The 20,583-nt window shown below is 46.8% G+C and overlaps 1 long non-coding RNA gene across 1 annotated transcript in view; it reads right to left on the bottom strand.

The window, feature by feature from the left end:
- LOC144819385 (uncharacterized) overlaps nt 1–20,583 on the bottom strand; it is a 189,510-nt gene that overhangs the window by 19,986 nt on the left and 148,941 nt on the right. Inside the window, exon 2 of the long non-coding RNA XR_013607331.1 lies at nt 10,739–10,831. This is a non-coding gene — a long non-coding RNA (uncharacterized LOC144819385). The remainder of the gene's footprint in view (nt 1–10,738; nt 10,832–20,583) is intronic.

Genomic DNA, 20,583 nt, shown 5'->3' on the forward strand with positions numbered 1-20,583 from the left:
CGTCTCTCCTTCTCTGTCAAACTAATGCTATATTCAGTCTTGTTCCAACCAACATATCCTCGTACCTCATCTTTAGGGATTGCATTATATGCATCAATATCTCTGACCATATCTACTATTCCCTGTATCAAGGCATTATTATTCGCATTATCTTTGACGGAACGTACAGGAGATGCTTCATTCGCATAGATAAACATTGACTGGAGTGCCCATACTGACCCATTAGGCGAAAAAGGCAAAACCAAATATGGCATTCCCTTATCAGTCGTATGTGGCATAAGACCAAACACCCAACAATTCGTGGTATTTACAACTAGCTGATGCTGATGTAACATCTGTATAAACGAATTGTTCACAAATTCTGATCTTCGCGTCTGTTCATGTTCAGGCAACGTATGAAACTCATGTGGGGAAACAGTGGGAAAAGAAAGAGTAGGTTGGGAGGTAGATGCAAGTGTCTGTTGTGATGCATAGAAAATCCAACCCACACAAACCAACGTAATGTTCAAAAGCATAAGAAAACACATTATTAAAAAACATTTGCTACGAACCAATATACACATTTGCACTCTGAAATCAAATCTTTTAACACCCTTGTTGAACTCAAAAGACTCCATCCTCTAACGTGCTGCTCACGGCAATTTTCCTTCTTCACTTAAGTGTGCGTCAAGATCGTACTAACGACCCTAAACCACAGATCTTGCGTCAATACGCGGCTCACCCCTTAAGAACTTATACCGTGACCCTGCAGCTGAGTCCGGATGGTGACTCGAAAAAGAAAACAGCAAAAAAAAAGTCTCTTGATCTGACAAGGTGTAATTCACTACATAAAAAAATTTAGATTTATTTGTCCATTTCAAACGTCCTTTTTCGATCTCAGAGTGTAGCGCTCTTTGCCAGGCACAGTCTGATCCTTAAAGAGGAGTTCCGGATTCGTCGTGTCGAGTCTCAGAGACGGAGGCTCAGCAGCTTGCAGAACATCATCATCCTCGCGCTCTGATCGTGTCCATGTCAAATGAGCATCACTAAATGGCACGAATTTAGGGACTTTCTCACAATCTGTGTCAGCTATACCATCCCTCACCCACTGATCATACGGTAAAGGCAAAGGAACTTTTTTCATATGGGTGGCATGCACCCAGTTCTTTTTACCAGCTACTCTAACAGCAGTCCGGGTTACCAACAACACCAGAAAAGGTCCAGTCCATCTCGGTTCCAAGTTCTTGGATCGCTGACATTTTTTTAGCAGAACATAGTGACCGGGTTGGATCTTGTGACCTGGATCCGCAGACGCTGCCGGTAAACTGTCATAGACCTCTTGGTGGAGAACACGTAATTTAGCAGTCAAGTCATGTAAGTAATCCACCAACATAGGGTACTCAAGGTCACTGTATTTTTTAGGACGAGGCACACCCCAAACATTCGCTGGACGACCAAAAACTATTTCGTATGGGCTAAGTCCCACACGATAATGCACTGTCGTCCTTGTTGACAAAAGAGCCAACGGCAAGGCATCCGGCCATGTAAGACCAGTGCTCGCTTGTACCTTAGCTAATTTCAGCTTCAAGGTACCATTGTAACATTCAACAAATCCAGCAGACTGGGGGTGATTCGCTGCGTGGAACTTCTGATTGATACCCCATCCCGCACACACTTTCTTCATGTTATGTTATGTTATCCGGATTTATTACGCGCACAGATGCCCCAGCAAAAGGGCGTCCTGGCGCGAGAACAGAACCTAAAACCGGACAAAGAGCGAGAAACACAACACATAACAGCAGAACTAAGGAGCTAAAGGAAAAAGGAAGGTTTTAACCGCCTTCCTAAAAGCGAAAAGCCCCTCGATGGCACGAATATGAGCAGGCAAGGAGTTCCATAACTTGGCAGCAAGGACTTGAAAAGAGCGTCCGCCAATCCTGGATCTCTTAAAACGAGGAACTGTGGCAAGATGGAGAGCAGAAGACCTCAAAGTGCGAGCTGGCACATAGGGAGAGATAAGATGCTGGAGAATCTGAGGGGAAGAAAGTTTAAGGATTTTGAAGGTCAGAAACAAAGATTTAAACTTTATTCTCTGTGCCACTGGGAGCCAATGGAGATTGTAAATGGTTTTCCTAGCTGAGCAAAATTTGGGCAAGCCAACCAGAGCCCTGGCGGCAGCGTTCTGGACGCGTTGAAGGCGAAAGAGCTCAGCCTGATTGACTCCAAGAAAAAGAGAGCTAGCATAATCCAGTTTGGACAGGATCATGGCTTGCACGATGAGTTGACGAGTGGGAGCGTCAAAATATGTAAAGGTGGACCGAAGCTGACGCAAAATCCCAAAGCAGGATGCAGCAGTCTTTTTAGTATGGGTGGAGAAGCTCAATTGGGAGTCAAACCACACCCCAAGATTTTTTACTTCAGTAACAGGGGTAGGAGTGGGGCCGAGCTCTTGAGGCCACCAGCTATCGCCCCACAGATGACTTTGTTTCCCCACAATGAGCACCTCGGTTTTCTTAGCGTTCAATTGCAGGAACTTCATGACTCGGCCCACAAATTCACTCCCATTGTCCGACCATACAATTCTCGGCAAACCAAATCTGGGGAAATACTCTTTGAGCAAAACCTTGGCTGTAGACAAGGCAGTATTATCCTTTAGGGGGTAGGCCTCTATCCATCTGGAAAAGGCGCAAACAACCACAAGGACATACTTCAGATTATTGCATCTCTCCATGTGAATGTAATCTAGCTGTATCACTTCAAATGGATACGTCGGAGGAGCAAAATGACCAGCTGGAGTTGGAGTTCCCTTGCCAGGATTATACTTCAGACAAATCATACAATGCTTCACAACATTCTCAGCACATTTCGGAATTCCAGCATTCTGCTATACTGGAGCCAACAACTTGCATATTCCCTTCGAACTAATGTGAGCCATTCCATGAGCCATAGTAACCACTAGGAGCACATACGCGTCTGGCAACAACCATCGCTGGTGTTCTGACAACTCAACCCAACAACCTGTCGAATCCAACATACCCGTACACTCTCTCCACGTACTCACTTCTTTTTCCGTAGCTTCAGCCTGAATCATCTTCACACTTTCTATTGTGTCTTCACACATTCCACTTTCCACAGCCCATCTTGCAGGACCTGCCACATACTTACGGCTCATCGTGTCTCTCGCCGTTTCCTTCACAACTTCATCCGCAAACGCATTCCCTCGACCTACATCGTCCACAACTTTCTTATGCGCACTACACTTCACAATTGCAATCTGCTTTGGGAGAGCAGGGGATTCCAAAAGTTCATTCACTAACTGCCCATGCTGAATTTTTGTGCCATGGGAAGTAAGGAATCCTCTTTCTCTCCACAAACGTCCAAACTATGGGCAACACCAAACGCATACTGGCTATCAGTATAAACATTCACTCGCTTTCCCTCTGACAATACACACGCTCGTGTCAATGCAATCAACTCTGCAGCTTGCGCAGAATTCTGTGCTATGCGTGCTGTCTCAACAACTGTGTGTAAAGTTGTGACGGCATATGCTGCAGTCGTTTCACCATTCGGAAGCTTAAAACACGAACCATCCACCCATAAAGTACCATCAACATTCTCAAGAGGAGTATCCTTCAGATCAATTCTAGCTTTCTTTTCTTCCTCTGTACGAAGAAAACAATCATGCTGTTCTTGAGCATCCGTCTCAGTAGAGATCGGCAGCAACGTAGCTGGATTCAACACATTACATCTTTTAATGTGAACATGGCTAGCCAACAGTGTCAACTCATAACCTGACAGACGTGCACTAGTAAGGTGCTGAGTCTTGGTCCTGTCCAATAAGGTATCCACTGCATGTGGGAGCATCACAATCAACGTATTATCCAATACCAAACCAGCAGACTGTCGGATAGAAACTGCCGCTGCCGCTGTAGCTCTCAGACAGCTCGGCAATGCCTTAGCAACTGGGTCTAACGTAGCTGAAAAATACGCACATGGACGCAGCTTATCTCCGAATTGTTGAGTCAACACTGATAATGCACAACCTTCTCTCTCGTGAACATACAACGTGGAAGGTTGACTGTAGTCCGGAGTACCCAATACCGGAGCCGAACACAATGCATCACGTAATTCAAAAAAACTTTTCTGACAATCATCAGACCAAGGGAGAGGATGCGGAGTATCTTTAAGAGTCAGCGCCAGCAGAGGTTTCGCTAACAGGGAAAAATTAGGGATCCATTGTCTACAATACGAGGTGATACCTAAGAAAGCCCGCACTTCTCTCTGTGTGGATGGTACACTCATTTGCGCAATCGCTTGAATTCGTTCTGGGGTCAACCTTCTTCCCTCCTTCTACAAGAGATGACCTAAGTAGGTTACTTCTTGGCAACAATACTGTAACTTGGAAGGTGACACTTTATGATGAAGGTCAGATAAATGTCGTAACAAAGAAAGAGTAGCCTCTTTACAAATCTCTTCGTCATCAGCGGCAACCAACAGATCATCAACGTACTGGATAAGAGTAGCACCAGTAGGCAACACAAAGCTAGATATCAGGGACAACAGGAAACTGTGGCACCACAATCTTGTTTACCTCTCGAAGGTCGATCACAAACCGGTACACAGGTGGCTGAGAAGCATCAGTAGGCTTAAGGACAGGCAAAACAGGACTGTTACACACATTACCTCTCGTTTCTTCAACTACACCCTTCTCAACCAAATCATAGACGATCGCTAGAAGAGCTCTCTCGCCATCGCTAGAGATTTTATATTGGGGAATACGAGGTAGCCTAGCATTCGATTTGAGGGTGACAACATAAGGTGGAATCTGCAAAAGACCAACATCATTAGGACCTGTAGCCCAAAGTGTATCAGGAAGAGAACGCAATTCCAGTGGAAGACAATCTTTAGACACATACATCGGAGAAATCACTTTCTTACCTAGGGTAAGATGTACTCCCGAAGGAGAACAATGTAATGTCACATACAATCTTTTCAGCAAGTCCAAACCCAACAGATTGTCATTACAACCAGTCGTCAAAATAAGAGGAGTTTCCAATTCACAAGGGCCAATAGAAAGGGACAAAGGATTAGAAATCGGGTTACAAACTGGGGCGCCTGAAAATCCTACGGAAACATTGGTCAAGCCAGACAAAGGTGCGCCAGGAAGTTTAGAGTGCATAATAGAACTCTTCGTCGCACCAGTATCCAAAAGAAAAGGTTGTACCACACCTGATGTAGTCACTTCAACATAAGGTCCACTCTGATCTACTGGAACTGACACTACTCCCTCTCTTTGCCCATGGCTGTCCTAACTATCATTATAACCAGCACTCTCATTATCGACATAATAATCATCAACATAGTACTGTGCAGACTGACCACTCGGAACATTCTGTCTGTCAAAATAATTTGCAGAATTCTGAAGGGAAGAGGAACACTCATTCTGGGGTAACACACCACGTCCCCTACCCCTAGGAGCTTGTTGGAAACCACCACGACCTCTCTGACCAGATAAGCCATTCACACGCTGTAACAAAGCCGGGCAACTATTCTTAAAATGACCTTCCTCTCTGCAATAAGCACACTGATTAGGACCAGGAAAGAATCGCTGAGGATAAGGCTCAGGCTTCTGTAACAATCTCTGAAACTGTGGAGGTTGCTGAAACTGAGGCTGATTCTGACGAGGCGGATAAGCTTGCTGCCAAAGAACCTTCGTCTTTAAATCTTTAGTTTTCTTCTCTGCTTTGTCCTTCTCATCTTTATTCCTATTTTCATAATATTGTGCAGTAGCCAATATCTGGGCCGACGAAGAAACAGCCCATGAACTCTCAGAATCTTTTAACTTATTAGAAAGTTCGGGAAGCAAATTAAAGACAAATTTGTCCACGAACAACCTTTGACCACCTTCCGTACTCATGTCCTGACCACTATGATCAATAAACGTTTCTTCAAACCTAGTGAAGAAATCAGACACACTCTCGTCTTTCTTTTGTTTGCATGCTGCTAACTTGTCCCAATTCACTCGTAAAGCAGGCATCATAGTTTATTAGATTAATAATCCTACCTGGTATTTCTGCAACTAAAGGTTCAGGTTTAGCACCTCCTACCTGCCGACCATCTGCAGCAACAATATTAGCCCACGTATCTCCTAACTCTGCCGCATGATTCTCATGACGAATCTTCGCCCACAAAGGTTGAGGAACTACATTACCCATTAACATGTCTATGTCAGGTAAATTCATAATACACTCTTCAACTGTCTGAGACAACTCCTTGTAATAACCGGCAGGATTCTTACGAGGGTCAGGTAAGGTCTGCTTAAGAGCCAAGACCTCTGCTCGATTCCAAGGAACATGTACCCACACTCGCTGAAAATGGGCTTCTGCAGCCTGAATACCCCGATTAACATCCGCCTAAACTGCCTCTCTCCAGACAGGGGGAACCCCTCTCATAGGATACTGCTTCACTTTCCTCCTAACAGATGGATCAGGTTCATACAACGGCTGAGGCGGTAACCTAGACCTGAAGGCAAGTATCGTCTCTACAGCATCTGTAACATCAGATTCCACTATCGCCCCTGTAGCAAACTCTGACTGAACATCAAGCACTTCCTGCGGAATCGGACCCAACTCATTATCTTCCCATTCCTGCCGCAGAAAAGCACACATCACATCAAAAACATACCTTTGCTTAGGCGGCTCCCACTGAAAGAAAACATCCATAACTGATGGCAAATTGTACCTAGAAGCATTCAAAATCCATCTACTAGCCAATATATCCAACACTGCTCGTTCTTCGGAACTAGGAAGCTGACTACGACTCTGCTTACGTTCCGAAACAGGGGTCATACTCAGTGGCCCAATCAATGGAGACAACAGATTAACAACAGTCTCGGTCATTCGTTTTCGAGCAGAAGGAGAAGTAGGCATAAAAACAGGAAAGTTAAAATCTTGAGACAAAGTAGGAACAAGAGCAGTAGGAGTCTGAGATGCAGAAGCAGAAGGCAAAGGACTTTGAGGCAAAGCTGGAAGCAAAGCTTGCGACCCTTGAGTGGGTTGCGTAGTAGAAGGCAAAACCATCTGTGGAGCACCGGGTGGCTGAACAACAGCAGGAGGTTGAACAACAAAGGGTAGAACAACCGGGGGTAATGGAGGCGCAGTAGCACCCTGCACATAAGGGGGTGGTAATCTCAGTAAATAAGACATCAAAGAATCTTTTTCAAGGTCTTCAGTCACTTTTGGAGGAGAAGACGGCAAGGCCGGATAACATTTATCTATGGCCATGCAACGCTGTCTATCTAAAACTTTCATTCTGTATCTAAAACTTCACACATTCGATCTTCCTCATCTGACTTAAACTGCCTAGCAGCTTGTAGTACTGACATATTCTTATCTTTCCTATCTCTCTTTGCTTGCTTAATTTCTCGCTGTTTGGCTTCCTTTCGCCAAAGGCGGAAAGAGTCAAACATTGCCGGCCGGGCTTTCTTCTTAAATAGCGCAACTTCCAGATTATCTAAAACATTTAATTCAAAACTACCATGTTGGGGCCATCGTAAGACACCATCTTTTTTAGTATAGCGGACCCACACTTCATTATAAGTAATAGGACCCACTCCGTGTTTTGAATAGAGCTCATAAGTCGGAGTTCCAACCGGAGGTATCGGACACGAATCCTCCAATCGGGAATCCCTGTTACAACCACAACTAAACCATTTCCTAATTTTGCTAAGACCAGGCATCTTATAGCTCACTAATCTAGCTTCAAACTTCAAGGGTTTATCAACTATTGATACACTCGTAAATATACAAGCCCCTCGGCTTTGATTTTTGCAAAAATCAAATCAAAACCAAGAACCAAAACAAAGTCGTGGGAGCGACCCACTTATACTTAACCAAAATATCTGTCACGCCACCAGAAGACCGTCTATCGTCTCGCTCCACAAAGGATCAATCAAGGGTCCAAGACAGGGCGACAGTCAGGGCAGCAGTCCTTCGTAGCCGTTGGAAAGCGGGAAGCCATGCAGAAAAGACCTTCGGTCCACGTCGACATGCAGGGGTCAATGAAGTGGCAGCCTTCCTCCAGAATTTCCTCACGTGGCTCCTCACGATCCTCGGGCTTGGACCGGTACCGCTGAAGTCGCCCCACCGATGGGCGCCAACTGAAGAACCGGGTTTTCTTAGAACCCAGCGGCACCAGGGACACGCCCAAAGTCTTCGGGTTCACCTGTCTTGGCAAACAGAGACACGGAATACTTCTAGGTGGCGTTAGAGATCAAATTTATTAGCTGCAGCTAGTAACAGTAATCCCAGCAATACAACACGGTGTACAACTCAAGAAACTGTTCAATTTCATAGAGCAAGACATCAGTATTTATACACTATATTCTCATTATAAATGTATACCCACTGCGACAAATTCTGACCAATAGGACACATTCTCTAACTGAGTATCACATTAACAAAAATCCAATTTACAGTAACCCAACCCCAAAAGTTAATTATTAGGAATGTTCCAAATTCAATTTCCACAAGCCGGACAAACCCATAATTGAAAGCACTACCCATGTAATGAAAAGTCGTAAAGGAAAGAAACAATTCAGATGCTGATTAGGATAAGATATGTGCAAGGAAACTAAAAGTTAACGAGGTCCTGAACATTGATTGGTAATCTCAGACAAGAATCAAACCAAGGGAAATTGGCTTCGTGAAGGGTCAGTTTCAGGTGAAGAGGTCAGCGTCCTGCAGTACACTCACAAGTCAGAAAGGGCAAGTTAATATGTACATGGACAACGAAGCCCATGCAACTTTGTTCGTTCGTTTACCACCTAGGCCTACGTGAGGGCAACACAAAATGGCGTTATGAACAAAGCAAATAAAATGGAGTCCGGTCCCGATAACCACGGAACCTCAACATGTGGGCGCCTGCTCACATGCAGCTGTTACCAGCTGTTACTTCTATGCATCACTGACATCAATAATATGACACATCAACAGATAAACTTGTATGAGAAGATTACTGATATTTCAAGGAAGGGGATAAAGGACACGGACTCTTCCGCATTACACTGATTTCACACTCACCATGAAGACCAACAGGTTTCATGAGAGTGATGTTGTCTGTTGACAAGTCAAAAGGTGTTCATGTGTGAGATGTGCAATAGTCAGGTACATAATGTTGGTCATTTGTGCTTCCATACCCAAGAAGTCACAAAGCTCATTTCTGACTGAGAGAACACAGATTTCTTATGTCCATCCTTTGAGTGTCCTCTGTTTGCATACCCTAATTTCAACATCATTGTAGTATTTAGCTGACAACGGATGGTGTCTTGTATAGCAGACATCCTAACCTCATATGTCAACCACTCACCTATATATGTAAATACGGTAGAAGAGGAGGCAAGCAGAATGCAACATTTGGTAATGATCCCACATTGGGACACAGTTGAGAAGCTTTGATGCTTTCAGTCTGCACTGGATTTAGTGCGTTGCTTTTCAGCCAAGTGATTTCAGAATATAACTGCATGGAGATCCAGCTTAGCAGCCAATACACCCATCTCAAAGGTACACAACTGGCATCAGTGTGAGCCTCATCCATACCAATTTCAATATGATTTTGCCATATATATTTTGCTAGGGAGTTTTCATATAATTGAATTGCAAGCCAGTTGTGTTTTGGACACTTCATATGACACAGTGTACTATTTTATGTCCATTCTGTACTCACTTGGCATACATTTTGTGTCATCCTTTCATTAGCCACCAAAGTCTGATCTGGTATGTGATAAAATGCCATATGTGAGCATATTGTGATGCTGGACAACAGTGTTGTACAACACATACAACATAAAGTGGAGATCAAATGCACATTTAATGAGCATTCAGGTTCATTATTATTGGGTTTACTCACCATGGTCCAGCACTGGCCCAGTGTGTGGCCCCGGACCAGATGTCACAGCCAACCTTGTAGCAGAAGTCAATGTGTGTCTCTGGTTCCGGGAGGACCTCATTGTACCTACAAGGATAAGTGTGTTTGCAACTTTACATTTCTGCTGCCACTTGTGATGCACTCAATTTCAGGCCCAAAGGATAAGCACAAGCAGTTGTGGGCACCACTGTTGCAGAAGTGTGTGCCACTTAATCTCATGAGTGATCCCACATATAACTTAAAATGGGCCCACTACCTAGACGCAACATACATCAAAATGACATGACTCAGAATCCTGAAGTAAGGTCCACTATTGTGTTTTGTTGATGGCCAACAAACAAGCTATCCAATGTAATAAGTACATGTCCAGCTGGGTGGACTGGGCGATTTATGTATAGTGAAAACATTCTAAGTTGGACAGTCGATGCATTGTCAATACTACTGACAATGGTAGCTCCCTTCTTGTTCATCATTGTCATATTTGTTAACATTTGAAATCTTGATTATGTCTACAGACACGATTACAATATAGTGGGGACACCCGTTTGACTTGTTGCACTCCATTGCAGGATTGAATTCCCAGGTCTGGGACTGTTGGTGGAATACATGTTATGTTCACAAATTACAAAGGTATGATGAGCCAAGACATAGTATATTTTATCTTTCGCTATTCACATATGTCATTTGCTAAAGGTGAATGTCCATTGACAAATCCAATAGTTATTAAGCTAGTTTTTTTATCTCTGGTTACCTTTCATATTCAGGCACTACATGTTGCTCTGTTGTCTCCTGACAATGTATGCCTTTTGACCATCTCCTAACCAGTTTGACTTACCAGTTTGTGAAGGTGGTATGCCTTGCTCTGGACGATGTTGTTTCCTCCCAGAAGATGCAGGGACCTCTGCTACTACGGTTGTCTGTGCTCTGGCTGAATATGTCAATAGGTGAGAAGAAAGAAAAGTAACCAAATGGGAAATGTACATGTGGAACTTTTTAGGCATTTCCCCAAATCTTCTGTATGCTAACAGTGTTGTGAAGTACTGCAGCTGACGAGGCAGGTAGGAGCAGTGGGGATGTAATGGTGTGGCAGGGTGGAAAATGAACAATGGAATATGTGAATGACATACTTTGATCTGAGGATTCTCTCACTTCCTGCTTTGTGATTTTTGTTGGCACAGGGTGAGTTACTTCTTGGATAATTTGTGGCAGATTTACAAGCCCCTTGCAAGACATTTAAGCCACCATTGCGTCACTTCTGTGACACAGCGGAGGAGGAAACCATGCGCCACGTTGCAACTTAGTTACAACGTGACACATCGAGGGAGATGCGGCCGTTGTAAAGCCCTTTACAACATTAAACCTGTGTCAGGTTTAATGTAAGCAGGGTGGGCATTCCTTTGAGAAATGCCTCATGAAAGTGATGTAGTGAAATCTACAAGATTTCACTGAGTCACTTTTCATAGGCCTCTGCGCCGAAACATTACGCCTGCTTGAAGCAGACGTAAGGAGTGGCGCAGCACGTTAGGTATGGGCGGTCCATGAACATTGTTGAAGTTGCGTTGCACTTGCGACACAACTCCAGCAAAGCGCCGCCCTTACGCCATCAGAAGTGACACACATCTGTCTATCCTTATGCCACCGTGTGCAATATTGTAAATGCGACGCATTCGTGGTGGCGCAAGGGTAGAATTGCATGTTGCATCGGTGCTGGCGCATCCCCGCTAATATGCAGGAATGCGCCGGTCCTTATAAATCTGCCCTCTTGTATTGTCCCAATTCATTTGTCAGTTGATTTTCATATGCTCCGCAACGCCTTACATTTTTGACTGACACAGAAACATCTGGATGAGTGGAAAGGGCACTTTTTTTTAAAAATTCTGTTTTTATTGTTTTCCAACATAGAACAAAACAACAAAAAGTTGTACACCACATGGATATGGAACTCCAATTCAGCAAAGCATCAAATGTATCAATGAGCAATGAAGGTATATTGTAAAACATTAGCATTCATGGCAGTATATAATCATCTGGCGGATGAGCATAGTGTAAAGCGATAGGAGGTGTCAGCAAATATAACGATGTGAATGAGTAGTGTAGGCGGCACATTGGAACTGTTTAAGTCTTGAGGGCCCAACAGGAGTGACTGGGAGGCAGTGTCAATTGGCAATATGTAACTGTGATTCGTACATCTGGGTGAGGTATAGAGGAAGGCGTGGGGTCAGCTTGCTGGATCAAAGGGAGAACTGTGGTACATGTAGCGGTAGGTAACACCCCTTATCACTGAATGCCAGCAGTAACATCTTCAGGAGTTCCCTTTGGATTATCGGCATCGTGTGTCTGGGCAAGCAGGTAATTAACCAAGGGTCCCCAGATGTCTTTAGGTTGGGACGAGATCGGTAACAATTCAGTGTAAGTTACATGCTGTTCCTGACAGTAAGTCATGTCCGCCAACCAGTCCTTGAATTTAGGCGCCCTGCCCCGGCCCCAGCGACACGCCACTCGTCGTTTTGCCTAGAGCAATGCGGTATCTTATCTTATCTTATCTTATTGTTTTGGTAAAGCGCTACAGCTGCCCCGGCAATGAGGCGTCCCGGCGCTGGAACCCGGATCAGATCCTAAGCGTGGAGAGTCCATGGATAGAGGAAGGATTACAGGCAAGGGAATAGAAAAGTTTTCACTGCTTTCCGGAAAGCTGATAAGTTGTCTATCGAGCGAATGTGATGTGGTAGTTCATTCCACATCTTGGCTCCCAGGAACCTAAAGGAGCGGCCGCCCATGCGACAGAGTTTTATGCGTGGGACGCATAGAAGGTTTTGGTTGGACGACCTTAGGTTCCGTGACGGCGCGTAGGGAGTAAGAAGGGGTTGAAGCAGAGGGGGGGTGTTGAGTTTGAGGATTTTGAAGGTCATGATGAGGGTCTTGAACTTGATTCTGGAGTCTACAGGGAGCCAGTGCAGTTTTCTGATGGTCGTTCTGGCTGAGCATCTGCGGGGGAGGCCGACCAGAGTTCTAGCCGCAGAGTTCTGCACGCGTTGGAGTCGTGCTAACTCACATTTGTTGGCACCAAGAAGGAGCACATTGGCATAGTCTAGGCGCGAGAGGATGGTGGCTTGGATGATGAGTTGGCGGGTCTTTGCGTCAAAGAAGCCTAGTATGTGGCTGAGGCTTCTCAGTAGGCCAATACAGGTGCCGGCAACTTTTTTGGTGTGGGCTCGAAAGTTGAGTGAGTCGTCCATCCAGACACCTAAGTTTTTCACTAGAGTCTTGGGGGGAGGGATGGTACCGAGGGAGGACGGCCACCAGTGCTCGTTCCAAAGGCTGGTGTTTTTGCCAAGGAGGAGCACCTCTGTTTTTCCGCCATTAAGTTGTAAACAGTTCGTTGTCATCCATTGGGCGACCGCAGAGAGTCCGTTTTTGAAATTAGAGGAAAAGTTGGAAGGACCATCTGAGAGAGCGATGGCCAGTTGTGTATCGTCAGCGTACGATACTAATGTCAAGCCCCATTCTTTGGCCACTGCCGCCAGAGGCTGAACATAAAGATTAAAAAGAGAGGGGCTTAACGCAGAGCCCTGCGGGACTCCCTGTTCAATAGGGTGGGGCTTAGATAGAAAGGGGGGGGCAGAAACTCGAAAAGACCTGTTCTCGAGGAAGGATCTAAGCCACTCCAAGGCATGACCGGTTACTCCAAAGGTCTCCAGACGTTTAAGAAGGATGACATGGGATACCGTGTCAAATGCCGCGCTGAGATCCAGAAGGATCAGCGCAGCACTTTGACCGGCATCTAAGATCGTACGGAGGTGCTCTGTGGTGGCTAAGAGAGCAGACTCAGTGCTATGGCCTGGTCTGAACCCATTTTGTGATGGGTCCAGAATGTTGTTTTTGACCATGTGCTGGGATAGAGTGCTGTTAACATGCGCTTCAGCGAGTTTGGATAGCCATGGGAGCAGGGAGATTGGACGAAAATTCTCCGGTTTAGATGGATCTAGGGTGGGTTTCTTGATGATAGGCGAAACCCACGCTTGCTTCCAGGCAGATGGTACACACGCTGAAGTGAAGGAGAGGTTCAGGATGGCGGTTAGCGCTGGTAGGAAGAAGTTGAGTGACTCCAGGAATTGAGCCGGGCGCATGGGGTCTGCGGGGGAGCCAGATTTGACTCTATTACATAGTCTGATGAGGATGTCTTTGGAGATTTCTGGGATGTAGGTCAAGGTCGAGTAGCTAGGAGAAACTGAAGGATTGCTGATGGTACTAGGGTCGTGTTGGGGGAAGGAGGTGTAAATTTTCCGTACCTTGTCAACGAAGAACCTGGCAAGTTCTTCACATTGTTGCTCGGAGGAAATAGTAGGGAGGGGTGTTTTGCTGCTCTGCAGTTCTTGTACCAGTTTGAAGATTTCTTTAGCGGGAGTGGGACTAGATTCGATTTTGTTGGCGTAGAAAGCGGTCCGTGCAGCACGGATGGCTTTGTGATAGGTTTTCTGTAACAGAAGGTATTTAGCTTTGTCTTCTTTGTTGTATTCCCTACGCCAGAGGCGTTCTGCCTTTTTGCACTCTTTCCGTAGATTTTTGAGTGTGTCGTTGTACCAGGGGTTGGATGGAGAGTTACGACCTTTTGTCCATTTTGCTGGGATAAGACTGTCTAGTCCACCCGTAATCCACTCGTGAAACGTGCTATAGTTGGCGTTGATGTCAGAGTTGTTGTCAAGGTAGAAATCCCCTAGGGTCTTGTGAAAGTCCTCTTGAGACAGTTTATGCCATGGTCTTTTTAGGCGGCTGGTCGATGCCGTCTTGAGCCTGCTTTTATTGACCGGAATGGTCATTTTAATAAGGGAGTGATCTGTCCATCCCATAGGAAGGGGTGGCTCTGAGGTGAGTTCTTCTAAATTTGAAAAAACTGGGTCTAGGATGTGGCCAGCTAGGTGAGTTGGAGTGGAGATGAGAGGGTTGAGTTGTAGTGCGGAGAGGTCTGCAAGGAGTGTTTTGATCGTAGGGTCATTAAGTAGATCAAAATGAAGATTAAGGTCTCCCAGAATGGTAAAATTGGGGCTTTTGGTTATTAGAGAAGTTGTTGACTCAAGGAGGGCCTCAATGAATTTTGAAGAGGGGCCAGGTGGGCGGTAGATGTAGAGACCCGACACGGTAAAGTTAGGGTTTATGGTGATTTTGAAGAGGGCGCTTTCGGAGTCTGACAAATCTTCCTTAACAAAAGAACAGGAGAGCGGTTTTTTGTAGATTATAGCGAGACCGCCTCCTCTTCTCCCTCTGTTGATGGCCGACATCAAATAGTCGTCTGGTAGCATAAGGTTGGGAATGGTGGAGGTGCCATCGCGAAGCCATGTTTCACAGAGGAAGAGGATATCTGGATTTTCATCCAGGATTAGGGTATTAACCTCAAGGTGATGTTTGGCTAATGATCTTACATTGATGTGAAGTATCGTAATGGAGGTGGTTTTGTCCGGACCTAAGAGCTGTCGAATGGCGTGGGGTTTAGTAGTGGAGAAATTGCAGGTTTGGCATTGTAGGCAGGTGAAGCCGAGCTTACCTGTAATGTTAGCGCAATTTCTTCCGGGGTTCCAGCTATAGAGTGTCTCACTGTCGTATGCAAGGGGCGGTGACGGAATAAGGCCAGGGGGTCTGGCGAGAGGCGATGACTTGGCGATGACGGGCGCAGACGGGCTTGCCTTTGGCGCGCCTTCGGCGCGCCCGCTGCGCCCGTCCGCTGCGCGTCCGGTGATTGCACATCTTTTAGGGGGGAGGAAAGGGGCGGTGGGCGTGGCCTAGGGTAGGCGTGGCCTCGTGTCCTCGCCGTCAATGGCGGCAGGCAAGTGATTCTGCCAAGTATTTGTTGCAGCGAGATGCGCTGTTTAGGGGGTTTCTATCGCTCGTTTCTGGAGAAGCCAGGCAAGTGAGTGAGGCTTTAAAAACAATTATTTCAACAAAAGGTGACACAGAAAATACAATATTTTAAAAAGGTGGACTCCCGGCTTTCCGCCTCAGGAGTGATCAAGTTCTATGAATTTCTTACAGGATTTAGGAACGTGTGGCGTGTGACCAAGTAGCATAAGTAATGGATCCACAGGTATGTTTTCGCTAGTCATTGTAGTAAGAGCGTCGTGAACCTGCTGCCAGTAGTGATGAACAGGAGGGCACTCCCAAGCAAGGTGCAGGAAGCCCGCATGCTCAGCATGGCATCGCTCACACCTGTCGTTGTCTGCCAGCCGAAACCTAAGCTTTTTTACCGGGGTATAGTACAATCGCTGCAGGAATTTGTAGTGTATAATCTTCAGTCTACTGCTGGCTGATATTCGGGCCGTAAGGGCACAGCAATATTGCCATTGTTCGTCAGTAAGTGCGGTAGCCAGGTCGACTTCCCAATGCGTTCGGGCCCCGGCTTGCGTTATCGAAACGTTAGCTCTGAGCTGGCGATATAGGCCAGAGACTAGATGCGTGCCATCTTGTGAACATAGTAGGTAATGAAGTGGAGGTAGGACTTCAGGTTCGCAAGGGAACTCAGGCAGGATGTCCTTCACCCCCTGGCGCAGACGTAGATAATAAAACACGTCAAGCGGAGTACGAGCGTGAGCAGCAAAGAACAACTCTGCAGGCTTGAACTGACCGTCTGAAAATAGATCGCCCCAAGAAGTGATATGTACGTGTTCACAGAGCATTTGGAAGCCTCGTTCCTGTAGTAGCGCTAGTTTAGGGTGATAAGTCAGTGGTAGTTTAGGTGAGCATGGCAGACTGCAAGATAATTTCTTAGTTATGCGGCGCCATGCATCTAGTGTGCAGGAGACGGAAGTATTTGATGTCATTATTAATGATTCCGGACAATGAAGTAGGCCATTAAGCGGGAGGGGGTGTACAATCCAGTCCTCCACCGCCAGTTGAGGCATGTAGGGGGTAGGAACCAGCCAGTGGTAAGCATAATGCGCCTGTGCACATTGGTAGTAAGCCTCAAGATCCGGGACGTTGAAGCCTCCCTTGTCATATGGTTGTATGAGCGTGGACCATTTCAACCGTGAGCTCTTACCCCCCCAGAACAACTCCGACTTCAAGGTTTTAAAGAAGAAGGCTCCCGGGCAGTAGGGGATATTGAGGAAGAGGTATAGGAAGCGGGGCAATACTACCATTTTAATAAGGGACGCTCTGCCAGACATGGACAGCGGTAGGGTGATCCAGCGGTCCACTGAGGCCGTAAGTTTCGGGATTGCCACCCCATAGTTGGAGCGCAGTGTTTCATCTCTGTCGCGGGAGATCTGTATGCCCAGGTATCGGAGTTCCGACCGACACCATTCAAGGGGGTAATCAAGAGGAAAATCAGAGACCGCGTCCGTGAGTGGGAAAAATTGCGACTTGGACCAGTTTATACATACTCCTGACATCCTACCAAATACTACAAATTCTCTAAGGAGGGGATTGAGGTTCAGAGCAGGGTGCTTGACGTAAAGTGTCATATCGTCGGTGTATAAGGACACATCGATCTGACGCTGAAAGCATCGTATCGCCCCGTCACGGTGCAGCTGTCGGAGCCTACAGGCAAGGGGCTCGATCGCGATCGCGAATAATAGGGGGGATAGTGGGCACCCCTGACGGGTGACCCTAGAGATGGCAAGGGATTGTGAAAGGCGACAATTTATGAGGACTTTTGCTGTTGGTTGTGTGTAGAGCAATTCAACCCAGGAAATAAATAACTTTGGGAAACCCATGCGTGCCAGGACAGTAAATAGGTACGGCCATTCGACCGAGTCGAATGCCTTGGTGGCATCTAGGAAAACTGCTGCCACTGGCATATCAGGGTGAACCGTGCGAAGCAGGGAGAACAGGGTACGCAGGTTATGTGAGGTGGAGCGACCCATGACAAACCCAGATTGGTCGGGCAAGACAATTCTAGTCATCAGGAGGGATAGCCTGGTAGCCAGAACTTTCGCAAGTACTTTGACATCACAATTTAGAAGGGAAAGTGGGCGATAAGATTCGCAAGAACTAGGAGCTTTACCGGGCTTTAGAAGTGATGTGATGACTACTTCTCGCATGGAACCGGGGAGGATACTGTCGGCCAGCGACTCCTCGAAGACCTCACGCAAGACAGGGGCCATAATGTCGATGTATGCTTTATAAAACTCGGCGCCGAATGCCATCTAGTCAGGGCGCTTTACCGTTCTTTAGTGACATTATCGCCTCGCGGATTTCATCTAATTCGAAGGGGGCAGCTAGGAAGGCTCTATCTCCATCGCTGAGCCAGCAGAGAGCTATATTGTCTAGGAAGTCAGCATAGGGCACACCAGCAGTGGCGGTAGTAGTATATAGTGCGTGATAGTGTGTTGTGAATGCAGCGAGTATTTCATCCATGTTTCTGACTGTGTTTCCCTGATGGTCTGTAAGCTCCAGAATCGTGTTACGGTCACGTGGCGTGCTCGTCATCTCCGCAAGCGCCCTACCCGGCCTGTCGCCCTCGCAGTATTTCCTAGCCTGCCAGTGTGTCCCTCTGAACTTTGCCTCTCTATTAGCCTCTTCCTCATATTTTGACAATTTGTCTCTGAACTCTGCGTGTATGTCAGGGCTGTCATCTTCCACCATATGAAGCTCCAAAGCCTTCAGTTCCCTATCCAGAGTGTGGATAGTGTTTTGTATGTCACGCAGAACTCAGAAACTCTTGGAGATGCAATACCCCCTGATCGTGACCTTGAAGGCCTCCCATACGTGTTCCACCGAGTCGACAGTTCCCTTGTTCCTAGGAAAGAAAGCAGCTACTTCTTCTCCGAGCTCAACGCGGAATGCGTTGTCTAATAGGGCCGTCGGTTGTAACCTCCATTGCGGCCTAGGGTTATCCCACCCGGGTATGCGTGTGTGCATCAGGACGGGGCTATGGTCAGAATACGTCCTCGGCAGGTGTGTCACTACCCGAACCCCCGCGGAGAGCTCCCTGGTAATCAGGAAATAATCTAGACGTGCCCATGTACCTGTCTGTGAAGTGAAATGCGTGCCTTCCCTTCGGGTAGAGTGGAGAGATCGCCATATGTCAACCAGTCCGCCTTCTGTGATCACGCCCTCCAGTGCCTCCCTAGATCTGGGCTTATAGTGCAGTACCCCATCTGCCCTATCTAGGTGTGGTATCAATGCCAAATTAAAGTCTCCCCCCCATATGATATGTCGGGACCCAACATCCATAATTTTACCCCAAAGTGTGGTGAAGAACTCGGGTGTGTCAATGTTAGGAGCATAACAATTAACAAAGGTGAAAGTGTCGCGGCCTATCCGCCCCCACAACAGAGCAAAGCGCCCCTCCTTGTCAGTCAGTTCTCCGCACCTTTGGAACGTCACAGTGTGTTTAATGAGAATAGTTACTCCCCTCGCATAGGTAGAGTAAGAGGAGAAGACACGGTCTCTAGCCCATTTACCAGCAAAGGTGACTCGTGTTTGTGGTGCTAAGTGAGTCTCTTGTAACATGGCAACGTGGACATGGTGTCTGTTTAAATAAGCAATCACATTTAGACATTTCTTTGCGTTGTTGAGCCCTCTGATATTCCACGACATACAGTTCAATTGTGCATCAGTTCATAAGTCCGCCATAAGACACTAAGCATTGATCCATCAGCCCCCGCTACCATGAATGCGGCAGCACCTGTCCCATTCAGGCTATTAGGGTTGCCATGACACTCCATAGTCTGCCTTTCCATTCCATGTGTAAAACTTCCCACCCCGGCCCAACTCAAACCCCCTCCCACTACAGCATCCCAATCATGCCAGCAGCCTTCGTTCCCACCCCTCCCCTCCCCCCCCTCAACTTCTCCAACTCAATGTCATGTATGGGGAACACCCGCGAGGGAAACAACATTAATGGCGCACAGCCACTTCTCCCGCCGTTAGCCTCCAGAACTGTACTGCCCTAGGTGGATGCCAGGGCCGGGATAGTGGTCCTTGGAATATGTTACCACTGGAGAGGTCAGCTAGTCCCAACCCGCTGTGAGTCCGCCACCCCCGCGCATCCGTGTAGCAAGCGCAGGGTTTGACCGTCCCAAGATACAGCAAGTTCGGTCAGGCTGGTCACAGCTGATCAACGTTCGTCATCTGCAGCGGCTCGGTCTCCTTCGGCATACATCTCCGCACTCCGATCATCCCTCCTTGCCTTACAGACCGTCTTCAGGAAGTCTTCAGCCTTTTGCGGGTTTGTGAAAAAGTGATGTTTTCCCTGGTGTGTCACTCGTAATTTCGCCGGGTAGAGCAGGGCATATTCCAGCTGGGCTTCCCGCAGTTTCTTCTTGATGGCTAAGAACTTACTTCGCTCCTCCTGCACCATGGGAGTGAAGTCAGGATAGATGGAAAATATGAGTCCATTGTATTGCAATTTCTGTTGAGTTCGAGCCGCTCTCAGCGCCACATCACGATCGCGATAATTCAATAATTTCGCGATATTCGGCCTAGGTGGTAGACCAGGCTTGGGGACAGGGGCCAATGATCTGTGTGCTCTCTCAACGATGAATTGAGGCGAAAATGCATCCTCGCCCACCGATCCCTTGAGGAGTTTCTCCACATAGAGTTCCATCTTGCCTGTGTCTGTGGATTCCGGAATTCCTGTGACGCGGATGTTGTTGCGTCGGCTACGGGCTTCCAAATCCTCATTCTTAGCCGCTATTATTCGTAGCAGGTTGTCCATGCGGGCGAGTTGGGTAGTATGGGATGCGG

Source organism: Lissotriton helveticus, chromosome 2_1, assembly GCF_964261635.1.
Source record: "Lissotriton helveticus chromosome 2_1, aLisHel1.1, whole genome shotgun sequence".
NCBI lineage: Eukaryota > Metazoa > Chordata > Amphibia > Caudata > Salamandridae > Lissotriton > Lissotriton helveticus.